Source organism: Alligator mississippiensis, chromosome 5, assembly GCF_030867095.1.
Source record: "Alligator mississippiensis isolate rAllMis1 chromosome 5, rAllMis1, whole genome shotgun sequence".
Lineage (NCBI taxonomy): Eukaryota > Metazoa > Chordata > Crocodylia > Alligatoridae > Alligator > Alligator mississippiensis.
This window is the reverse complement of record NC_081828.1, coordinates 193,617,599-193,640,645: the sequence shown is the minus strand read 5'-3', so window position 1 is coordinate 193,640,645 and position 23,047 is coordinate 193,617,599. Positions and strand designations below refer to the sequence as shown.

General features: G+C 41.9%; 1 protein-coding gene and 1 long non-coding RNA gene across 6 annotated transcripts in view; one reads left to right on the top strand and one right to left on the bottom strand.

Moving 5' to 3' along the window:
* NRP1 (neuropilin 1) overlaps positions 1 to 23,047 on the top strand; it is a 155,135-nt gene that overhangs the window by 34,444 nt on the left and 97,644 nt on the right. The window lies entirely within an intron of this gene.
* On the bottom strand, positions 5,211 to 12,337 carry LOC109285935 (uncharacterized). Of its 2 annotated transcripts, none has more exons than XR_002093831.2 (3): positions 12,114 to 12,337; positions 8,000 to 8,156; positions 5,211 to 5,342 (listed from the first exon to the last, which is right to left on the bottom strand). It is a non-coding gene; the product is annotated as an uncharacterized LOC109285935 (long non-coding RNA). The 2 variants fall into 2 exon arrangements; XR_002093832.2 differs by having other exon boundaries at positions 12,208 to 12,337.

Genomic DNA, 23,047 nt, shown 5'->3' with positions numbered 1-23,047 from the left:
AATCCATTAAAGTCAATACTCCTTCACATGTTGTAGCAAAATGAAAATGTGAGGTCAAGCATCCAGGACTTGGGAATACCATAAGCATATTCAAAGGTGTTGCATTGCATAAGGCAGTGCTATATTTAATACTGCTAGTTTTCTTCATATGTAACACATATGCAGTTCTGCTGGAGTTTTGAGTATAGTTCACATGATGGGACAGGGCCCATTATGACAGTGCTTTTACTCTTTTATTTACGGCATTAACATTCAACCATTTTGTTGATGTAATCAGCATTATGCCTGTGTACAAAAGTAGTGGACAGATGATGCAGACTTCTGAAAGAATCAAGGGTAAAACAGTGGTGTAATATACAGGAGTTTAGATTTCATCTGTCTATGTCCATCAAGGCACCTATTTGCTAAAGGGAAACAGACTATTCTTTGCAGCCCACAATGTAGTGGAAAGGTGCATGCAACTCCTGTTAGAGCAGCAAATTTGTATGTTCCTGATCATGCTGTAATGTACATTAGTATAGAAAAAACAGGTATACTACACCAAAGTATTTGCTCTTCTGTCCATTCCCTGTTGTTTCAGGTCACAAGCAAATCACCAATAAATCATGATAGGAAAAAAACTTTCTATTAGGGAGATCATTTGAGAATTGCCTAAGGTAGGATGTGTACCATTTCTTTCTTTATTTTAGATGCTTATTTGGCTATCTATAAGCTATAGGTGCTTTTACTATTTATTCAAAATGCAGCCTCTTCCCTAAATAGCAGAAAAGGAAAAGAAAAAACGTATTTCCTTTCTTCATCTGTCACTTCACGTATTCCAGCCCTTCTCCCCTTCTCCCCGCCTGCAAAAGCATGGGAAAAGATTCCCAAGCATATGTGAAAAATGATACTGTGTCACATGGCGATGGTAGGTTCACATCCTTATTCTGTAATGAGCTGTTTCAGTTTGGGCTTTTCTGTTGTGGTTTTTGTGCTTTAGCAGATGGCAAATGCTTGAACATACTGGGCCAAATTATTCCCTCAAGCAACTTTATTGAGCTTGGTTGAGTTACACCAGGATTGGAACAGGCCCAATGAAACCATATTCCATTTTTGCCTGCAATGAAGTAGGCACATTGGCAGGAAAGTTGCACTGGTGTAGCAGAATGGAAAAATATAGCCAAGTGAATATACTTCCCTTTCTCCATCAACCAGTTAAATATATACCTGTTGAACATGGTTCTGACAATTGTTGCTCTAGTGCTTTGGTCCATATTTTCTAGGTCAAGGTAAATGAACAGCAACTTGTGTCAGACTGATTAATTAGCCACGGAAAGTTGTAAAATATTTAGGAAGCAAGTGATGTCTGTTTTCTTTCGCACAGGATGCCAGGAGATGTATTTAAGGTGTGAGAGTCAAAGGTCAGCCTGACGGCAAGTATTCTGAGAAAAGAGGCATAGTATAAATTCCTGTTTCATGTTAGAAATATGGTTTGATAGCCGTGAAGCCATTGTGTTTGCTAAGGGAAGAAGTGGGTTTAATCTGTAGCCTGCAAAATTTAGGTTAAATATTATGAAAATGCTGGAACTATGAGATCACTTAAGCAAAGTAACATGCTGTCAAGAGAGATATTGAAGGCTAGAAGTGACACTTCTCACAGTGATCATTTGGAGAATAATTAAATAAGTCTCTGTTATACAGGAGGGTAAATGAGATGAGCCACAAGAAGTCCCTGACAAACCAAATCAGTCTGTAAATCTAAAGGATACTTACCTTTTAATATGTGTGTATTGATAATATGGAGCACAGCTGACAAGAGCTCCCCACTGCTTCTTCCCAGATTGTATAACATGTTACATGTGTAATTGAAATGCAGGGGTTTGGGTTGTAGACGTGTTGGTCTAAGGACATAGGCAGACAAGGTTCCTTGGGTGAATTTGATATCTTTTATTAGACCAACCCAAATGGTTGGAGAATAGTTATTAAGCAAGCTTTCGGGTTCAAAAACCCTTTGTCAGGCAATTAATTTAAATGCAGATACTTAAAATTTGCTAACTACAAATTAATTCAAGACCTCCTATTCTAAATCTGACCCAATGGAGACATAAGGGACCAAATATCCCCCTGTCATAACTCATTCAAAGTCAAATGACTTGCAGTGGTTATGCATCTGATACAGATTCTATGATTTTGTATATCTACTTCATGTTCTCTTTCAAATGAGTTCATGTCACGCTTGAATTCGTGTACATTTTGACCCAGTTTGGCATAAACTACAGATGTGATTTTCTTCCCTTTGAGTTCAGGAGGAGTTTTGTTTTTTAAGTTAATGTAGAAAAGTTTGCATCCTTTTAGCTTGAATTTTGCAGCTGAAGTTCCCAATATGTCATTTTTCCATTTCAGATTTTCAGACTTATCTCCTTGTGCTGAAGCAATAATACAGTTGTGGAAATATATATTTGTCCACCCACCAGAAGAGCTGCCTCTCCCATAAAATATAATTCACCGTACCCTAATATTATGGCCACATACATATAAAAAAACAAATACACAACAAATTTACAGCAAGGGAATAATATACCTTAATGTGCCAAACTCATGATGGGGCTGGCACATGGGACTGGTCTGTATACTGAACTGGGCCTGCAAGACGGACTGGATCCAGCATGAAGAGCCCTTCCAGCAGAGGCACCACATGTAGCCAGCCCAGCCCCACTGCATGTTGTGTTCAGTGTGACCTAGCACCAGCCCCATGCGCTGTGTGCAGCGCATGGGGCTCTTCTGGCATGTCACATGCAGCCTCCTGGTTCAGTCCAAGGCCCACAAGCAGCACTGCAGGCCAGGTGATAGGGCTTTGTGGGCCAGATTCAGTGCATGGACTGTATCTTTGACAGTCCTGCATTAAATTAATTTCCAAAATCATATTATATTAGATAAAATTCTGTTTCTAATTTGTGCCAACTGAAATAGCAAATCAGCTTAATAAGGTGTCAAAGAATTATTGCCTTGATAATAGTTGAAAATTTGAACTTGGCAGTTTTATGGATTGGTTTTTGTCTGAAAAGCTGATGGCTTTTAAAAGGCACTGGATGAAAGTTGCTTTCTACAGACACCCATGGAGTAACCATTTATAAAAGCACCCAATCATTTTTTCTACTAAAAGAGATATTAGCAAAATAAGCTTGGTATTTAGTTCACTGCTTGCAATGTACTGCACCCTACAGTGGCTCACAACGCAAAGAACCAAAAGAAAGAGATCAAAAAGGCCTTTAAAATGTCAGGCAACAGGCCATGTGTAAATTATTAGGTGAGATGCTCTTGCTTTCCAGCAACAGCAAGGCTACCTCAGAACCTGTTTTCATCTCTACTTTTTATGCTGTTTTGAAATTGTGCAGAAACTGAATTTGCGCTTTACAACCCGTTTGCGTAATATCTGAACACTTACTGAAAGTATGAGCATATCTTTGTAAATGTCAGTGTGCTAGTCACAGGTACCTAAATCAGGCAGAAACTGCAGGATTGGCAACAGGTATCAACTAAGTAAAACTAAGTTGACAAAAATTGGAAACCTACCTTTAGTGATGCTGATAAGCCTTGATTGAGTATAAGAAGGCTTATCTATAACTGTGTTAAGTGGTTCAACTTTACACATTTCTAATTCATATGCATCTGCTAAGGTATTTTAGAGTATGTAGCAACTGATACAGTTATAACCTTATTACCAGAGTTATTCATCTGTTATTTGTGTAGCCTTAATTGCCATGTTATAGATACCATCCCTGTATGATGGTCATATTACAGAACAGTAAAGTCTTAATCTAATGATTTAAGTCTGTTTAGTTAAATATTTGTATTAGATTATTCAATCTTTATACTGCTGAGTACTTTCTCATATGCTAGTCCCACTGATGTCAAGAACATAAGAACTGTCCAGGTTAGTTCTTAATGTATTTAATTAGCATATTCGTACCTGATACTGTTAATATATCACATTTTGGAAAGTTTAAAGAATGTGTTCTGTATGAGGATGGGAAATACTTACAACTGGTATTGCATATGTCATTTTACTAAAGTTCCTTGCCTCATGTTTGTGATGGATAATAGGTTTTAAATGTTTTGAAGTGCTAACCAATTGAAGCTAGTGCTATAAAATGAAAATAAATATAAAGAATTAAACCATCAACATATATGTGGCCAATCAACAGTGGTTACATTTTGTGCAGTGCTTGCTAACCACAGCTTTTCTGTGTATGTATGTGTATGAAAGAGAACGTGTACAGGGATCTTGGCAGCAATAATATCATAGAACCCAAGTCTGCCATCCTCCTTACATTCACTTCTCTTGCTCTTTACAGAATGTTACTATCCATTGGGCACATCTACATGTGCCATTAGTGCACAGCAATAAACTGAAGAGCTCTGCAATTTATTGATCCTGGGAAGCTCCCAGGTGCACAGTTTACATATGCGCTCAAACCACAGCACATTGTGCCAAGTCAGAGCAGCCCCCAGAGGTCATCCTGTCAGCTAGGGACTGCTCCAGCCAGGCTCAATGTGCAGCAGTGGAGCTGGCTGGGGCACAAGGGTGCTTAAGTGTGGGGCAGGCAGTTTCTGCACTGAAGTACCTTCATGCCCTAGCCAATCAATTAGTGTCTACAAGTGTGCTGCTGCACACACAAAAACTCCACAGCAGGATAGTACTTGTATTTACAGTACAAGTACAACCCTGCTGTGGATTCTTTTAATTTTGTGCACCCTAATAGGGACACATGTGTAGACTCTGAGATGTTTACTGCACAGCTAATTAGTCAACTGAGCAGTAAACATCTCATGTAGACCCAGTGAGAGTTAAAGATAGCAGAACCGGGCCCACAATGAATGTTTGACCAGAAGCTTAGTCCTGAGCTCCTGCAAAACCAGAAGTTCTAGTGATATCACAGGGGCACAGGGAGTATTAACCATGCAAAGCATACACACCTTTGAGCCATTTGTAAATCAAAGCTGGATATTTTCAGGGACCTATACATATGAAGCCATGTTGTTTCCTGAAAGCATCTTTCTGGCTTTCTGATTATAAAGCACATCAGTTTAAGGCTGGAGGAAGATACAAAAAACATTTAAAAGACTGTACAGCCGGAGTGAGCATGATTTACATCGGTATGCCTTGACAGCACTGAGAATCACAGCACATACCAAAGAAGAGCAAGCTGATCTCTTTATGTTGCGTTTAAAGGGAGCCAGTCATACTTGTTGACAGGAATTCCAAATTCAAAGTGACTTGCAGAAGTGTAGTGTTATTGCTGATACCTTCACCTCTGGTGTTGCCTGAAGGTGTCAATGACAGTGATCCTGATTCCTACTCACTAACAAAAAGGAGAGCCATTTATAATATTACAGAAGTATGAAAAGGCTAGCAAGAAAAATCATTAACCTTGCAATGCATGATGTCAACTGAAAAGGGGAGGGATCTGTATAAGTCAGAGAATTAACAGCATCATTAATCAAATCACACTGTTTTGACAACTACACGTTGTATATGTAATCTATCCTGTATACAAATTTGTTTAAGGCTAGTGTGCAACAAGACATTTTTGCAATAAATCTATTTTAAAAAATCACTGGAATAAAATTAACATACTGCACAAATGCCAGCACTTTCTCTAACAGTAATATTTATTTCTCACCCCCACCAAAAAAGCCTAATCAGTCAGGCTTGGTGTAGGAAATTCTGCAGGGATTCTGGAAACAGCTCATCTTCTCCATTGTTCCTATTCTGGTTAACTGACTTGACTAATAGCTATATCCAGTATCCCCAGGCTTCAAGTTGCACTGAGTCTACTGCTGGTAAGAATGACAATAAAGTCCACTGGATTTTCAGTGGGCATGTAGATAGCAGCTCAGACCACGCACATAGTATCTCATGACCATCACACTTACCATAGGTTTACCCAGCAAAAGTCCATCCTTATTCAAAAGAGACATAAAAATCCTATACTCTTTTCAGTCTCATTGTTACTAAGACTCCACCCTTGGCAGCTACAGGATACACAAGAGCCTTTTTGCAGTGTCTGGGGATTTATATACAAAACTCTTATTAACGCTAATGGGACATATGTGCGTAAATCTCTGCACATCTAGACAAAACTGCCCCCAAGCATCTGAGAATTATGAAGAGATGTTTTTGTACTGGTGCTTAGCACAATGAAGTTTGATGTAATTGCAAGGCCAGAACAATACCTTGTATCAAAATGAGCATTTTGAATAACAGACTCATCAAAGGGTGAAGTGTTTCAGAACCACTTGTTCTTGCTACTTGCTATCCACTTGCAAAATTAGAAAACTCAAGCAAAACCTAAAAGGACTAGAAACAAGGAGACAGTTTTGGTAGTTATCCCTATAATATTTATAATTAGTTTAATCCTAGTGATAAAGCATTTGCTACTATTGCATTATAAGTTTATTTTTAATTGTTACTTAGACTCTAGATGGTACTTTCTAACAGGAAATCTCAATCTGTTTTATAATTGTGCCAGTTTTGCAAATGGGGAAAATGAAAAGTGAACTGATTTGCCCAAGGTCATCTGACAAGTCTATGACAAAACAGAGAGTAGTTTCAGAACCCCTAATCTTAGACCAGGGCTCTATCCAGTGCCTCTCATTATGATTAATTGTTATCATCATCGTCATCATCATCAGTGTTGATATTATTGTTTATCTAGTGTGGTGGTCCCCAGAAGCTCATGCAAGTCTGAGCTCTCCTCTGCAGGTGCTCTTCAAATATATACTATGCCAGGTGAATTTTCTGTGCACCCTTCTCCCAATAGGGCTATTTATTGGTGTTTGGGCTACAGGAGAGCTCTAATTAACAGTTTGTGGTGCCCATGAAGAATGACCGCTCTGACATATTTGTTTCTGAACTGCCTTCCCTCAAGGCAGGATGAATCACTCAGCTAATTGCCTTCAGCTTCCAAACTGATACATTCTGGGCATGTCTACACGTGCATTTAATGCACATTAGCCCAATTTAAAGTACATTAAGGGTGCACATCTACATGTGCACACCCCTGATGCACCTTAAAATGGCGGTTTTAGGCTAGTTAAGCTTAAATTTGATATCTGCATAAAGCAAGTATCAAACATATGAACAAATAGCTAAGTCGTATTAGCGAACATGTAGACACACTAATGTGCATCAATACAGTGTTGTCCGTTGACTTGGGACTAACTTTTGTCCCAGTCGGACTGCACATCCATAATAATGCTCCTTAGCATGTGTACAGTTACAGCACACATAGTCATGATTGGTTAGCTCTTGTCAAGTTAATTTGGGTGCCAAGAATAGTGGTGCTACAGGCTTTTTTATGGGTTGTACAATTAACTAGAGTCCCAGACAAACTTGTACAGCCTTTCCTAGTCTATGCCTTTACAGTTTTGCTCCTATGGTCAGGCTGCAGTTGGAGTACTGCGCCCAGTTCTGGGTACCACACTTCAGGAGCGATGTGGACAACATGGAGAGGGCCCAAAGAAGGGCCACTCGCATGATCAGGGGGCAGCAGGGAGAGGAGAGGCTATGGGACCTACGAGGAGAGGCTAAGGGACCTGAACCTGTTCAGCCTCCACAGGAGAAGGCTGAGGGGGGATCTAGTGGCTGTTTACAAACTAGTCAGGGGGGACCAGCAGGCATTGGGGGAGTCCCTGTTCCCCCGAGCGCTACCAGGACTAGACTAGAAATAATGGTCACAAGCTGGCAGAGGGTAGATTCAGACTAGACGTCAGGAGGCACTACTTCACTGTCAGGGCGGCTAGGATCTTGAACCAACTTCCAAGAGAAGTGGTGCTGGCTCCTACCCTGAGGGTCTTTAAGAGGAGGCTGGATGAACACTTTGCCGGAGTTGTTTGACCCCAGTACTCTTTCCTGCCATGGCAGGGGGTCGGACTTGATGATCTGCTCAGGTCCCTTCCGACCCTACCAACTATGAAACTATGACTTTCCCAGAGCATGATGCCACAGAGAACCCACCTATTGCTCCTTCCTGTCCAAGATGCCTCCTTGTTGCTTGCATAAAGGATTTTCCATGCGTTCATGACAGAAAGGTGGTGGGGTGGAGGTGATCTTCACTTATTCCTTTTCCATTCTTCAGCTATTTTTAACTGATGTTTTTCAAGTGGAAGAGAGGCTAGAATACAAAATATTTCTTAAAGCTGCATTGTGTTGTTCCTATGGTTTCTAAATTAAACATATGGCAACCATGCAGAGGAGGGAAAGGACATTTCATGATATCTAATTCAAAGACAGAAATGTGCAATAAATGTGGAAAAGCTGAAATATAGTATGTAATATGCCAAACATGCCAAAAATGACTTCTCTAGAATTATACCAGGAATGCATTTGTCCCAAAGTGGTGTAATTGCTGCGAGTCATCCAGAATTTTGCCTCACTCTTATTTCAGCTGTTATTTGGAACACTTTCTCATGATTTTGCTATATTTACTAAGACAGAATTAGAAGAGAGAAAGGAAGAAAGAAAAAAAAGCACCTGTCTGACCTTCTAATACCCTTGAAACCAAATTTAGGTTAAAGCTAATGAAGATTGTGTACATTTAATTTGTTAAAGGGGTTTTCTTCATGGTTCTGAGGAGGAGGCTTATTACCATTTCAGACCTGTAATAAAAAACAGGATCTTGTATCTTGGAAATGTTTACAGTGTAACAAAAAGTGGTAATGTTACACTGTAAAGTTTAACAAGGAAATATGCAGTAACGACTAGACTGCAGCATGAACTACATGAACTGTTCAAATAGAAAGGAGTTGTGTATGAAAGTGAAAAAAAGGCTCAGCATTAGAAAAAAAAATCTGTTCTTCTTAGGCTGAACTAAACAATGCCCAGACTGGCTAATGCTGAGCAAGTAATTAACATATTATTTGAAAGTAAGATAGATCACAGCTAGTTATAGCCATCAGATTTGGATATTATAGGTACAGTATGCAATGGTCATGGTATACTTTATATACTGGAGCTGTAATATTCTAAAACTTAACCCAATATTTTATGTCTCCGGAAAATATATTTATGACAACTGGCACTAGAAGGGAAGGGGAATTGCCTTCACAAGCCTTTGTATTAACAGACATCACAATATCTATTTCAGATGACAATTACCTGCTGAGCAATGATAATTTTAAAACTATAAATCACAGTTTTGAACTGTACGAGAGACGGGAAAGGATGCAGAGCTGCACTGCCTCAGGAGAACCTCTCAACCACAGGGGACCATGAAGGCTACACAGTGGAGATTGTGATTTTCTTTGGGTGTGCCTACATGTGCATTTAGGCATGCCTAAATTTAATGCACATTAACTTAATGCACATTAAGGCGATTTAGGCTTAAGTCTCACATACACACGTTAAAACGCATTAACACCATGTGTGTGGACTGACATGGGACTAAAGTTAGTCCCAAGTCAGTCCATATACAGCATTAATGCACCTTAATGCATCTACATAGTGCTTTTGCATGTATCAAATTTTGCCATGAATAGCCTACAACTGCCATTTTTAAGGAGCATTAAGGGCACACACATGTAGACATAGGCCCTTAATGCACCTTAAATTGGGCTAAAGCACCTTAAATTGGCACATGTAGATGCACCCTTTGTGTAGCTGGATAGCTCCCTAAACTAGACCAGGATGGTTAACCCCCAGCCAATGGGGGGTCAGATATGGCCCATGGAGCCGTGTAATCCAGCCTGTAGGACTCCCCTTAGATATGAATATTTGACAGTGGGGTAGCTGTGGCAGCTCCTCTACTATCACATTTCTGGTTCTGTGGGGAGCCCTATGGCCTAGATAGCATGGTCTTGTGAGCTATGTGTGCAGGATCAGGTACGCAAAGCCATGCAGGGCCAGTTCAAGTCCCTAGGGTGGCACAGAGCCTGATTCCAGCATAGGAGGCCAGGCCAAAGCAGCTCGGGACCCAGCCTGCACACATAGGGCCAGATGAGGGTAGCGAGGTCTTATCAGGACAACAGGGCCAGCTGTGGGCAGTGCAGCACAGACCCAATCCAGGCAGAGGCAGTATGGGTGAAATCCAGGTGGAGGGGGCATGGCCAGCAGGGTTGGCCAAAGCCCAATCTGGGTTGGGGCAGAGTAGGCCTGATCTGTGTGTGTAGGGCTGGGCAATGTGGGCCCAATATGGACATGTGGTGCCAGGTGGAGGCAGTGTGGGTCCAGATCCTGGCATGTGGGGCTCAATGCGGCTTATGGACTGACCTCATGCCACTCATCCAACCTGCAGGGCCAAAAGATTGAGCGCCCCTGAACTAGACTAAAAGTGCAGAGAAGAAGTGATCCTTTTTATCTTCAGAGTACAATAATCACTGTTGCCATTAGAGCAATGAGGAGTAAGAGAACCTCCTTGCCCCTTTCCCCCCTCATAACCACTTTCATAAGAGACAGGGACCATATGGCCCACTATATTTACTGGCATCCCTGGTTTGGTCAGTATGATCATTACTGGGGAAAGTCAGCCTGAACACTTCCCTGAGTGAAGGATATGCACATGTGGAACATCTTGGCAGAGGAACTGTGGAAGGGGACAGTGACACCTTCACAGTATCACTCCCTACTTAGCAGACCCCAACAAAAGCCTAAAGTCCAACAAACTTGCTGTTTCCCCAGAATCCTGGGAATACATTAATGCTGACCTTAGATTCTCCACTGAAACGATTCCAAAGACAGTGGGGATTCGAAAGCAGTGTAAATCCTGCTAAAATCTTGCTGTCAGGAAGTTTGAGGGGACCAAAGCTGAGACTGATGTAGTTCAGAGCAGAGTTCTCCATGGTTTAAGGGAATAATTCTCAGCAAGTTTTATAGAGGGGATAAATTCTCCCCCTACCCCCTGTTCCTTCATAGGGGAAATACTCACTTATAGTTTTGATCTGGTACATATTTATGCAATATGGTCCTGATCCAGTTGTCACTGAAATCAGCGGGTGCTGGTTTAGGCATCTCATTGTGTGTAAATTTGCTTGTTTTCACAGGTGGCCACTTCATATCAGGGGGGAGCTGTATAATATTCTTTAGGGTACACTTGTGAAGTTTGGCAAGAATTTAACTTTATTTTCAGTTTTCTCTTAAAATAGTTTAGGCCATATCCATTCCTGAAGTTTTGGGGGTTTTTTTCTGATGTCTCTGAATTACACTCGAGATCAATCTGAGCCACTATCTATATTTCCCTTTCTATTCCTAATTATTGCTTGCCTTTTTTTTTAAGAAAGGCTTTTTTATGAAGGGTGGATCATTGGGGCTGAATTTTTTTGCATGGTTGAATTGCCCCATGCTCCAGCCATAACAATGCTCTGTCACTGCGCTCTAGGTCATATGGCTGACCTCAGCTAACAAGCTGTTCCTGTTTTTAGGCTACTGGGAATGTTTATTGGCCACTGTTTTCCTCCATTCTAAACACATAGTTATTTCTCAAGGCCCATATAAATCATAAGGTCACAAAACTCATAAAAATGGTGACATTCTCCAGGATACATGATACAAATAAGCTAACTTCAGGCTTAACAGCTTTCAACATCTATGGGATATTTTATCCTAATATAAATATATTTACTGAAGTTATATTTATTTTTCAGTTAAATAACAAATACAATAAAATGGTATTAAAATTGCTCCATCAGATAAACTGCTTTATATACCAGCTGCAATTTAACTGAGAGTCCCATTACAACCCCCCCACCACACACACACACACATACAGAGTAATTCCATACTAAACAGAGCTTAGAGCAAATAGTGAGCTGTTTTCAATAAAAATTAGGACTTGGTTTGTTTTTTAAGTAAAAGACTTTGAGGATATTATTGAATTTCCAGATATATATTTCATTCAGAAACTAATCCTTACAAAGTGTTTGTTCTATAGTAGTATGTTGAATTGACTAGTTACACAGATGCATGCAAAACCCGGTTACAAAAGAAAACACACTTTTTAGCCATAGAAGGTTCATTACTATTGTCTCAGCTGAAACCACATAAAACATTCTTAAAGCAGAAGTGGTAGTTAAGCTTATGTAATAGTTTTCATTCTAACTCCCTGCTTCAGTTATTTTAAATTCTTTGAAATGTTTACCTGGAATAATCTCTCTCTGAAGGTGAACTTCTTTTGAAAAACTGAGCAAAACTGATTCAGCTCCTTTTGCATATAAGGAGAGTAAAATATATACCTTCTCATTATTAAGAAAAAGATCTGGAGACTTTTTTTCATGCATCTCTGCAGCCAAGATTGATGTGGGTAGAACTGAAACTTGGCATAGAAATAGCCCTCGCTGAGTAAATGTTCTTTACACTGCTCTAGTGAAATATTGTTTTGATCTAACTGAGCTGTAGCTCCTTGAAAGTTGCCTGCTGTGCATATTGCATAGTACATTCTGCCTGAGTTTTTTGTTCAGCGGATAAAGTGCACGTATCAGAAAGATTCTGTACTTTGGTAACCTCATGACACAAAGAAAAGGTATGCATGATCCTGAGATTGCAAAAGACCCCTTAATTCAGCGCTGCATATCGTGGGTGGTACAAAGTAGCTATACAGGGCTTCTACCCATTGTGTAAGGTGCTCAGAGATGCTGCCTTTCTGAAACTATATTATGTGAATGGGTTAAGGAGAGCTATTTGCAGCTCCTCAGATTCACAGGAGAAGCACTGCAGATGTTCTCAGCTGTGCTGCAAAGGGTATTGGTGACATTCAGCTAAATAATTCCATTTACGTGTACTTAACCATTCTCACTTCAAAGTCTTAGTGAAATTTTAAATAAAAAATCTGTCTTTCTTTTCAAATAATTTAGGAAATGCCATTCAAAAATAAATGTTAATACATTTTACCTGATTCAGCACTCACAAATTAAGAAACATCAAAGCTTGCTTTTTTGTGAGTATACAGCACAATATAGGCTAGGTCAGGGGCAGGCAATGATTTTGGGTGGAGGGCTGCTTAAGGAGTTTTGGTGAGTTGTCAAGGGATGTAGCCCTACTCCTTGATAGTTGCCCTGCCCACTTGTTACCATCTTGGGACCAGAAGCCCCACCTCTTAACCCCTGACCATTGCCACTCAAAGTCCTTCCCCTTGCCACCCAGAAATACTCCTTGGGGCAGGGGGAATGGGCTGCCATCCTATTACCAGAAAAAAAACAAATCATACACTGAAAGTCAAACACCTACTATAAAAAAATTGTATACACAGCCCCAAACATACGCTATTGCGCCTTGCTCCCACCCTTGTGGGCGGAAGAGTGCAGTCCAGCCAGCATGCAGCTTCTCCAGCACTGCTGCCGCCCACCCCAAGTGCAGCCTAGCCAAGCCTCCAACCAGAAAGAGCCTGGCACAGCCCCAGCCCCAGCCTGCCCCGTGCAGATCTGGGGACACATGCCCCCTGTATCTCCCAGGGAGCACATAGCAGCAGGAGCCGCACCTCGCAGATGAGCCACTCATGGCTCAGTCCTGCGCCCTTACCCAGCTGTGCAGCACCTGCCCCAGCCCCAACCCCAGCCCCACTCCCTTCCTTACAGCTGCATGCACTCCCCTGCCCACCTCTGCTGCAGCCACCAGAACCCCACGGTAGGGCTACCTTGTGGCCCTACCACTGCCCTGCATTTGGGAGGGATAAGCTCCATTAATGCCCACCTTCAGTTGCCTATGCTGTTCCCCCCCCCCCCAAATCTTGACTTACCTTAGATTGGGCGGCCAGTTTAACCTCCCCCCAAAATGCCTGCACTTAGCTGTAGACTTTACTTACCTAATTACAGGGGCTAGGGACAGACATTCAAAAAGCCCAAGCCTCAATCAATTCAATTTTTTCAAGTTAGTCTAACCTGCAGAGATTGAACCAATTTGCAAGTGGATAGAGAATTCATTTTTGAATCAGGAAATGCAGGCACATGCCTGCAGTGGCCAGGCTAGAAGTCGGGGGACTCTAGAGCAAACCCTCACTTCCCTTTCACAGTGCTGAGCTGAGGGGGGGGGCATGGCCAGGCCCCACCAGGATGCTATGATTAGAGAGGGGCTTAAACCCCCCACCCTGGCCTGCAGTCCCTAGCCAGGTGTGCCTGAAGGGGGTGGGGGAAGCATCCCTTACCAGGATTTTCCCACCTTACTGCTCAAGGGACAGGGAGTGTTGCCAGACCCCAGACAGTACTCTGAGGCAAAGTTGGGGAGGAAGGGAGGAGGACTGCTTTTGTGGTCAGTATGCAACGCTGTTGATGATACTGAGCTTTTCAATCTCCCTCTCCCTGCTTCTTCATACTGTCTGCAGCAAATTGACAGGCACTGCATTCATTGCAAACCAGGTCATTTCTCACACCTCTCTCTGTCCCCTCTTAAACACGAACAGATGGTGGCCTTGGAAGCAAGCAAGCCAGCAGGGAGCTTATCAGAACACAAAGCTTATCAGCCCATCAAGAAAACAAATGCCTCTCTCATAAGTTCAAACTCTTCTTAAACTGTGTTTTCCAAGGCATTTGTAAGGACGAATGGAGAGACATTACCAACTGACCCACTGATTAGTTCCAAAAAGCTTTAAGTGGACACTGTTCTGTCTGTCTTTGTTCCAGTGAAATTGGACACACACACACCTCTGAGCATTAGCTAGCATGGGGATGGCATGCCTAAATGCCTGCTGGGCTCTGTGCTGCTGGGGACCCTGCTGTGGGAGAAGGGGAAATCCTGCTTGAGCATTGAGTGAGGGAAGGGTGGGGCAGGGGAAGCCAAGCAGACACAGCTGTCCCTGCAGTCTCCACCTCCTTCTGAGCCAGCTGGAGCTCTGACTAGGGAGAAGAGGGGCAGGGCCAGCCCTGCTCTCTGGAGCAGACAGCCAAGCCCAGGGCTGAAAAGGATGCCTGGGAACTTTGATTTAATTTAAACCAGGAAGGGGTCTGGGATAAAAGTTCAATAAATCGGTTTGACCAAAATCAGTTAAGTCTGATACTACATTCAACCAGCTTCATCTTAAACCAGTTTCAGCCATTTTGAAACTGGTTTATGTGCACTGAACTTATGTTCTATTACAGGTTTAAACCAGTTTCTGATCACTAAAAATGGGTTATGTGTAACTTCTGTCCCTAGCCATGATGTTTTTCAAATAATACAATGTAATAATACAATGCTTACTTTACAATGTAAAAACCTATATAATTGTATACACATGTATTGTCCTCTAGTACTCTGCAACTATGGGTACACCAAACTAAAAGGGCTTCTGCCACTTACACCTACATCTTCTATACTAAGTCTCTAATCCACAGCAGAATCCACACCTGGGTAGGAGTCTGTTACAGAGTCTGGTGCAAGATCAGGGCCAGGCTGAAAAAAAGCAGAGTGCTGTTCCATGCTCAAAAGCCACTGTGTGGCTTTTGATTGCTCAAAACTGAATCCATAGTGTTCTCTTAACATAGCTTCTAAATGGAAATACCCGTATAGATATTTATGACTTTACTGTGCTAATATAGCTTCACTATGTGGTTGCCATGGAAAAAAATTACCATAACCTGTGTTCTAAAGCAGATCTGTATGTCCATAATTTCCTCCCTTTTTTACTCTAAGTTTCTTTAAATATGGGTGTTGCTCAAAGAGGTTGTTGACTGCCCACCAGGGACTAATCTTTGAGGATTTCAAAAGCTAGGAACTTATTTTATGTTCTGAACTCTCACAGCTTCTGTGAAAAGTTAACATCTACCAAATACTTTTATGAGCTGAGCTCCAAAGGTTATGATTAATATACCACATAGATCCCAACAGGATAATTACAAATTAATAAGGAGTTCAAAACTCCCAAATGGAGTGATATGAGGTTGCCATCACTTAAAAGTGTTCCTTTTTTAATTTTCAAAGAAAGAAAAGGGGATCACGAAGATTCTGATCTCATTTCACTACAAACCTTACTCTGTGCTCTTTTGATATTCCAGGAGGAAACCTTGATGGTTTCATAGCTTACCAATTAAGAAGGCTTTTTAGTGAATTCAGAACTACATGCTATCAGCATTAATGCAACTGCAAATCATTAAATCGGTTCGGCACATCAAAAGACATTTTAATAGACTTAGTGGTGTGTGTGTGTATAAGCACATGCACACGCATGTATGTATAAAAGCTTGTTTTAGCTCTGTTACAGAAAATAGCACTAATTAGCTGGTTTTCAGGAACTGAACTAATGCAAGACCTTTTATAGCCCCAGTCACAAGTATTCTATGGCTTTAAAAAGTTTCTGGGTTTGCACTGAGTCCATGCTTAGAGGGTAAATCTAACTCCAGTTGAAACAGATGGCCGTTTTTCCACTGACATGAGTAGGAGTCAGATCAAGCTTAAGTAGTTAGAACACCGCACAGGGAGTCTGGAGATATGAATTATACTTCTGTCTGTGCAAAGATTTTCTAAGAGAGCTTTGGCACTAAGCCTCTCTCTCTCAGTCTTTCTGTCTAAGTCTCCACATCAGTACAACTATAATGATAACTTACCAATCTACCTCACAGGATTGTTGAAAAGCCTGACTTGTTAATAATTTGGAATACTTGGTGATACTTAATGTAAGTGTTCTAGCAACAAGATGTTTCTGATTGATAGATGACTTTTAAGAGGTAAAAAAATACTTAACTTTAGTACAGTACAGTTTACTAAGTACTTCTTTTCTCCCTTTGTGGATTTTTGGCCTTCTACACAAAAGAGTCTACAGTTATGCAAGGTCACCCACAACCACTTCATTTCTTTCTCTCTGCCCTATCACCACCATCTTTCCCCATCTTGTGTATCAAGCTGGTTACTATCACACAAAGCTTCTAGAGAGTCCTCCAGGCCAAAAAAGTTCCATGTAAACATAGTCCAACAAACTCTCCAAGTTGACATATAGTTAAAAATAACAAAATTAATTCAGTCACATGTAAGACAAATGTAAAAAAATGTCTCAGTGGTTTTTTAAATATTTGACTTCCTAAATGTAGATAAACTAGCTTGGAGACAATAAAAATTAGACTTCATTTTATTTTGTGGAGAACAGTGGAAAATTGCCATGAAGCAAGATTTTGCAGTGAAATAGGGAGGTGAACAAGTTGTAAATGATTCTAATATCTTCCAGATGGCACATTTTACTTGGGAACTGAGTTTAGAGCAATTAAAGGCATGTGAATTTCCTATAAATACTGAACTTTGCTAGTTTGACACTGGAAAGCTCCATTGTCTCTGAAGTCTTCAAACTGCTAAGTGCTTTTCCCCCACTTAACATGGAACCCATGGATTTGTGAATCTCTCTTACTTAACAGACATATCTTTTATCCATTCAAAAATGTAATTTTCCTATACCAGAAACTTATGGACTGGAGTTGTATACTACAAGGCTTAAAATGAAACATTTCTTCCCAGAAAAGGTTTTCATTTTTATGTATCAGGATCATTATATTATAGTTTGAAGCTCAAACCTACATCCACTGAAAGCAATGGTAGCTTTACTGCTGACTTTCTGATCAAGCCCTTTATTTAGTTAAATGTATTTTGCAGATAAGGTTGTTCGATATCTCAGTAGCTGTATTCCACTTTTACCTTCCCTGGGGCAGCTGGATGGTAATGCCATTATAAAGAGAAAAATGTGGGCTGTACTTTCTGATTTTCATACCTCAGGCAGGAGTCAGTATTGCACTTAGTTGTGTGGTTAAAGGTATAATTTATCTCATGCACTTATTTCTGTTTCAGAATTTTCCACTTGTAACTTGGTCTAAAAAGAATATACTTAAGTAAATGTAAGGAGACCTATTTTGTTCCCATTTGCACCTATAGGGCATGTCCCCACAAGTGGGAATATGTTTCCCTGGTGACAAACAGCAGTGGCACATGTGCCACTGTTACATGTTCCTGGGGAAGGCCAATGCCATGCGTGCTCTGTTGCATGGCACATTGTCCAGGGGCTAGGGGACGGGAGGCTGGGGCCAGCAACTGTGCTGGCCCCAGCAATCTTACATGGAGTCCTGGGGTGCCTCCTGGAGCTGCAGCCATGGCAGTCCTCCAGCAGGCAGCCTGGTCAGTAGCCAGAGTGTTGCTCCACCCTGCCAGGCTCTGATTTTGGGTGGTGTGCACTGCCACCAGGTGCACTGCCCACTTTTTTTAGGCATGGGGTTTTTTTGACCCCAGGATCACCCCGGGCTCAAACCCCCTCCCCCACTCTACAGATCAGCCTGCATGTACAGCATGTGTGGTGTGTGGCACCACAGAGAGGTCTGCGGTGCTATATATAGTGCACATCCACAATTGTCTGGATGTGTCCATAGAGTCCTATTTAGCCAAATATTCCGTGTGAACTGTCATAAAGTCACTGCAGCTACACTGATGTATATCAACAGAGTTTGTGTCCTTTGTTCTCCATGGATATATATAGCCATTACATTTAGATCAACCTAACTAGAGTTAAGTCTCTCTAAATGCCCATCTGTGCAACCATTCAGAGGTGTTAAATTGGGAAAAAAATGCAGGCCTGATCTAAGTTAGCTCACCTGAAGAGATGAACTGACTTAGATCAGGAGTGCATTAACCTGATCTATAAAATCCATGTACACACTCAGAGGGCAGCTCTGGGGCTCAGAAAGCCCAGTGAGTAACACCAGCCTGTGCTCTTCCTACCCCCCGCCCCAACCCTGACCATGCTGTTTTTAGTCCCCTGACCCTCCCACCCCTGGATGGACAATATGCCTGCATGGACCCACCAACCTCCCTTCCCCCATAGACTTGCTAGCACCTCTGGCCACATGTAGATGAAATGAGTGGGGTGTGTGCACAACACTTTAAAGCAGGCTAAATGCTTTTGCACGTTAATTCCAGCCGCTGTAGGAAATTCAGCGGTGTAATGCACCTTAAAAGACTTGGGGCACAGCAAACTAAAACTCCTCTGAGGAATTTTAGTTTGCTGCCCCTACAGCTGCAGAACGAAGCACTGGGCTCTGTGCAGCTCCGTGGCTCTGCAGGAAACCCTGCACGTAGCCTGGCAGCAGCCCAGGAAGGCAGGTTCCACCCAAGAAAAGCGGCGAGCCTGATTTCCCTCCCTCCCCCCGCCCCGGAGCCTGCCTGCCTGCCTCAGCTGTGTGGGGGTCTAGTGCTTCCCTCTGTGGCTGCTGTTTCTCCTGGGACCACAAGAACCGGGTGCCACCCGGGGGGGGGGGGCACTGCTGCTGTGGAAGGAAGCACCACCCCCCTGCAGCCCAGTGACTGCTCTGCCTGCTGGCAGCTTGCCCTCCCTTCCCCACTGCCGGAGAAGCAGGTAAGTGTGGGACGTGTGCACTACACGGGGGTTTACTTCGCCCTAAATTGAAGCAGTGGGTGTAAAAACCCACTGCTTCAATTTAGGGCCCCCAATTTGTCTACATACACCTCCTGATCCCGACCAGCTTCCCCCCTGCCCCCATTCCCACCAAAGCTCCCTATGGACTCACGAGCCCCTGCATCCTGCCTGGCCATCCCCCAACCCTGAGCTCCCCACACAGCTCTTGGCACTGGCAACTGTACACCCAGTCTATACTCATGCAGCTTAAAGTCAGCCACATGAACTTAGACCAGGTGCAGCAAATGGTTGTATGTACCCCATGAGACTGCTTGAATATAAATGAGTTCAAGATTTGATCCACTGAGTTAGCTCTTCAGTACTGACAATCGGAGTATGCAAAAATTATGAGTCAAGCACCGAAATTACGAAAAATAATGAGATTTAAAACATAATTATTAATTTAGTGCTCTTTTAATTTGTTTCTGGATTTTGAATCTTTATGGGGAACCTGGGTCATATTTTCAGCTTTTCCCTGTTATCATCAGAGCTAGAAATGTACTGTTTTTAGCAAAAGCTCAGGTTTATGAATAATTACATGAGGTTCAAGAAGCTGAGGTTCAAGAAAAACACCAAATATTGTGAGACTCATCATACAATTATGACATTCACAACAGTGAATGCTATTCAATTGCTTTTCTCTTATCTTTCCTTTTATTTACTATGCTATTTTATTGTCTGGTAGAACAATGAGCCCACACTAGTTCATGCTTTGTGGAATCTCCTTGTAAAGTACTGAAGTTTGTGAATTACTGGGCAGATCTACATGAGATGCTACTGTGCAGTGGTTACTTCACATTTATTTAATACTTGCTTAATCAAGTACTAAATAAATGTGCAGTAACAGAAGTTACTGAGCAGTAGCACCAGCGAACATCTTTTTAGTGATGCTACTGCACAGTAGTATATTAGCACTGTTGGTGCTGTGATGTGGTACTGTGCAGTAGTATTCGGGTATTGTACAGTTAACATCTCGTGTAAACGTACCCACTGAGTAGTGGCTAATGGGACTTTTCTTTGTGTAAAATTAGCAGGATTTGACCTTAGTTGAACACACACAGTAGCACAACTAAGGTGGGGGGAACTAGGGAAGCAACTCTGGGCACCACCCTTTTTTGGCAGATGATGAGGGGGCAACAAATAGGTATTACCATAACTGTGGCAGATCATGCCTCTGAGATCAGCACCACAGCAGCCAGCACTGCCTTGGGTGTCCCACAGCTGCCCAGGGCATAGAGCTGCCTGGCTATGACTCTGAACACATTCAATCACATGCATACACATACACTCCATAAAAATTCATAGCTTCGAGATCACAAAAATCTATTAGGAGCAAGAGAGACTGTCAACATGATGGATATTTAAGTAAATTTGTGTAAATACCTGTCACTTTAGATAGCGTAAATTAGGGATTCAATTTCGTACTGTATTCCTAAGAAGCACAGCCCAGAATGCACAGCACAGGGGAAAGGCATAGTAAGAGGCTTTTAAGCCACCTTTGTTTGCTCCTGATCCTCAGTTGTTCAGAAGCCCCTGGGGAGGCCATAGCACAACTGTGCCCTAAGCAGTTTTCCAAGTCATGGCAGTTGCCATGACTTGTTCTATGGGCCCCAGAGTTGCCATGAATCTTCATTGTACTGCATGCTCCAGAGTATCCTTCCCATCCCAGGGCTCCAATCCTGGCATGCCTGTACAACAGGGCTCAAGGGGAGATTATTGAAAGCCAGCCTTATAGCTGTCTGCAGTTCCTACATCAGGGACTTGAATTGAATACAGGGCTCTTATGACCTCCTGTTTTGAAGGAGCCTGACTTCTGATTTCTGAATGCTTGGGGTTGGCAGCAGTAGAATGATGCAGAGTTGTAGAGCAGCACTATAGCATTCCACCTCTGTAAATATTGGATAGCCCCTCTAGGCTATTAAATCAGTTACCAGAGACAGCCATTCTAGTGAAAAGCTCTGATGAAAGAAAGACTGGCAGACACTGAAGTAGGGGCCAGAAGGGGACACAGTTTGCCTTGCACTTAATTTCTTTAATGGTGTTTGTTACTTTTTCTTGTAGCTAATAAACTGGGACTTGGGTTGGTATTCCTGGAGTCTTTGCAGTTCTTGGCCTTTGAGCTTCAGGATACAAATTAGCCTGTGTCACAAGCAACACAGTAAATTCCACACGGTTAACCATTAGTCAGTGATGGTGCACAAATTTATGATGCAGTAGAACTAGAAACTCTTTTTTTAGGTTTCCTGTTGCTGTGCCCTTCTGTTTATCTAAAGCAAGAGTTGTGGGGTCAATAAAAAAAATACTGCTTGTGCAGGCAAACCAAGCAAAAACAATTCTCAGTATTAAAGATAACATGACCTATTAGTTCTAAACCAACTAATAGGAAGAAGTGGATCATCATAAAAGTTCGAAGTGCTAATGAACCTCTCAGAATGCTTAGCACTTCCCAATGCTCCGGGGAAATACCCCTTGCCACCCCCGCAGCTTGTCTGTAATACAGAACTGTTCAGTATAAATTCTACTTGCTTTGTTATCTTTAAAAAGATCCAAGAACAATTCATAAAATACAGCCATATGAAGTGAACATTACATTTCTTTTTTTTTTGTTCCACACACACACACTGTGATTGGGAGGCTGAAACCCACCCAAAACTCCAGTGACCATTTTGCCCTCTCCTGTGTCCAATACAGCTCTATAGTACTCTTTGTTTGCAAGGATATTTGAGCAGTTGTTGGCAAAGATCTTTTATCTCTTACAGGTAGGTGACCAAATTATTAGCGATCAGCTTACAGGAACAAATTACAGCAGGCTGCAGAATACATGGACGGTACATGCAAATATAAATAACACTTGTCTGGTCAATCACTACTTGGTTCATAGGGTCAAGTCACTCAAGGGGCAGAATTCTAGAATTCAGCTGAGTACTGTTTGACTCTGAGAGGCAAATTTTAAAGAAAAAGTCATAAATTCCTACTGCCTTAATAATAGGAAAACCTACAGAAATTGTGAGTAACTTCCTACAGTAGCTGACTTCAGCAGCAGACAGTGCTTTATAGCAGTTTGACTTTACTTTCAATAGCACGACTTGCTATAGTGCGTTTCAGGGGTCATCAACATATTCAGAAGCAAAAAACAGATACAAGGAAAGCACTGTAATCTCCTATTTGAAGTTAGGAGTGAGGAATTCTCCAAAATCTGTGTTCTGAGGTTGACTACATTTCTCATTGTCCACTTCTTTCTTTTATAGGTACTGCCTAGCCTTTTCCCTAAAGCTATAACTCATGTGCAGCCATAACACAAAAAAGACAGAGTTATTTTGCAATTCCTTTAAGAATTCTTTGAGGAATTCTATATTCTCTCATCATTCCAATGGGAATCTTTCCCAGACATTGTTTTATTGAACCATAAAATTAGGACTGTCTAGTAGCAGCATGTTTGGCCACTGAATGGGAGGGGGAAAGGCGTAAGACATCTTTGTATTGCACTTAAACGAGCTTCCACTCAGCAGAGAACTCCATATCCAGCCCTGTTAGGAAATTGGGAGCTTTGCTGCAACATGAAGTCTTTAAAGAGGCCAGAAATGGGAGATTCCAGAGGAACTGCAGAATCAAGTATAGGGTGCCTAGAGTCTTCTCTACAATAACATAGGTACCTCCAAGCATATATTAAAATGCTACCCACACTTAGGACAGCTCTTTCCTCTCTCCCTAAATGCATGAAA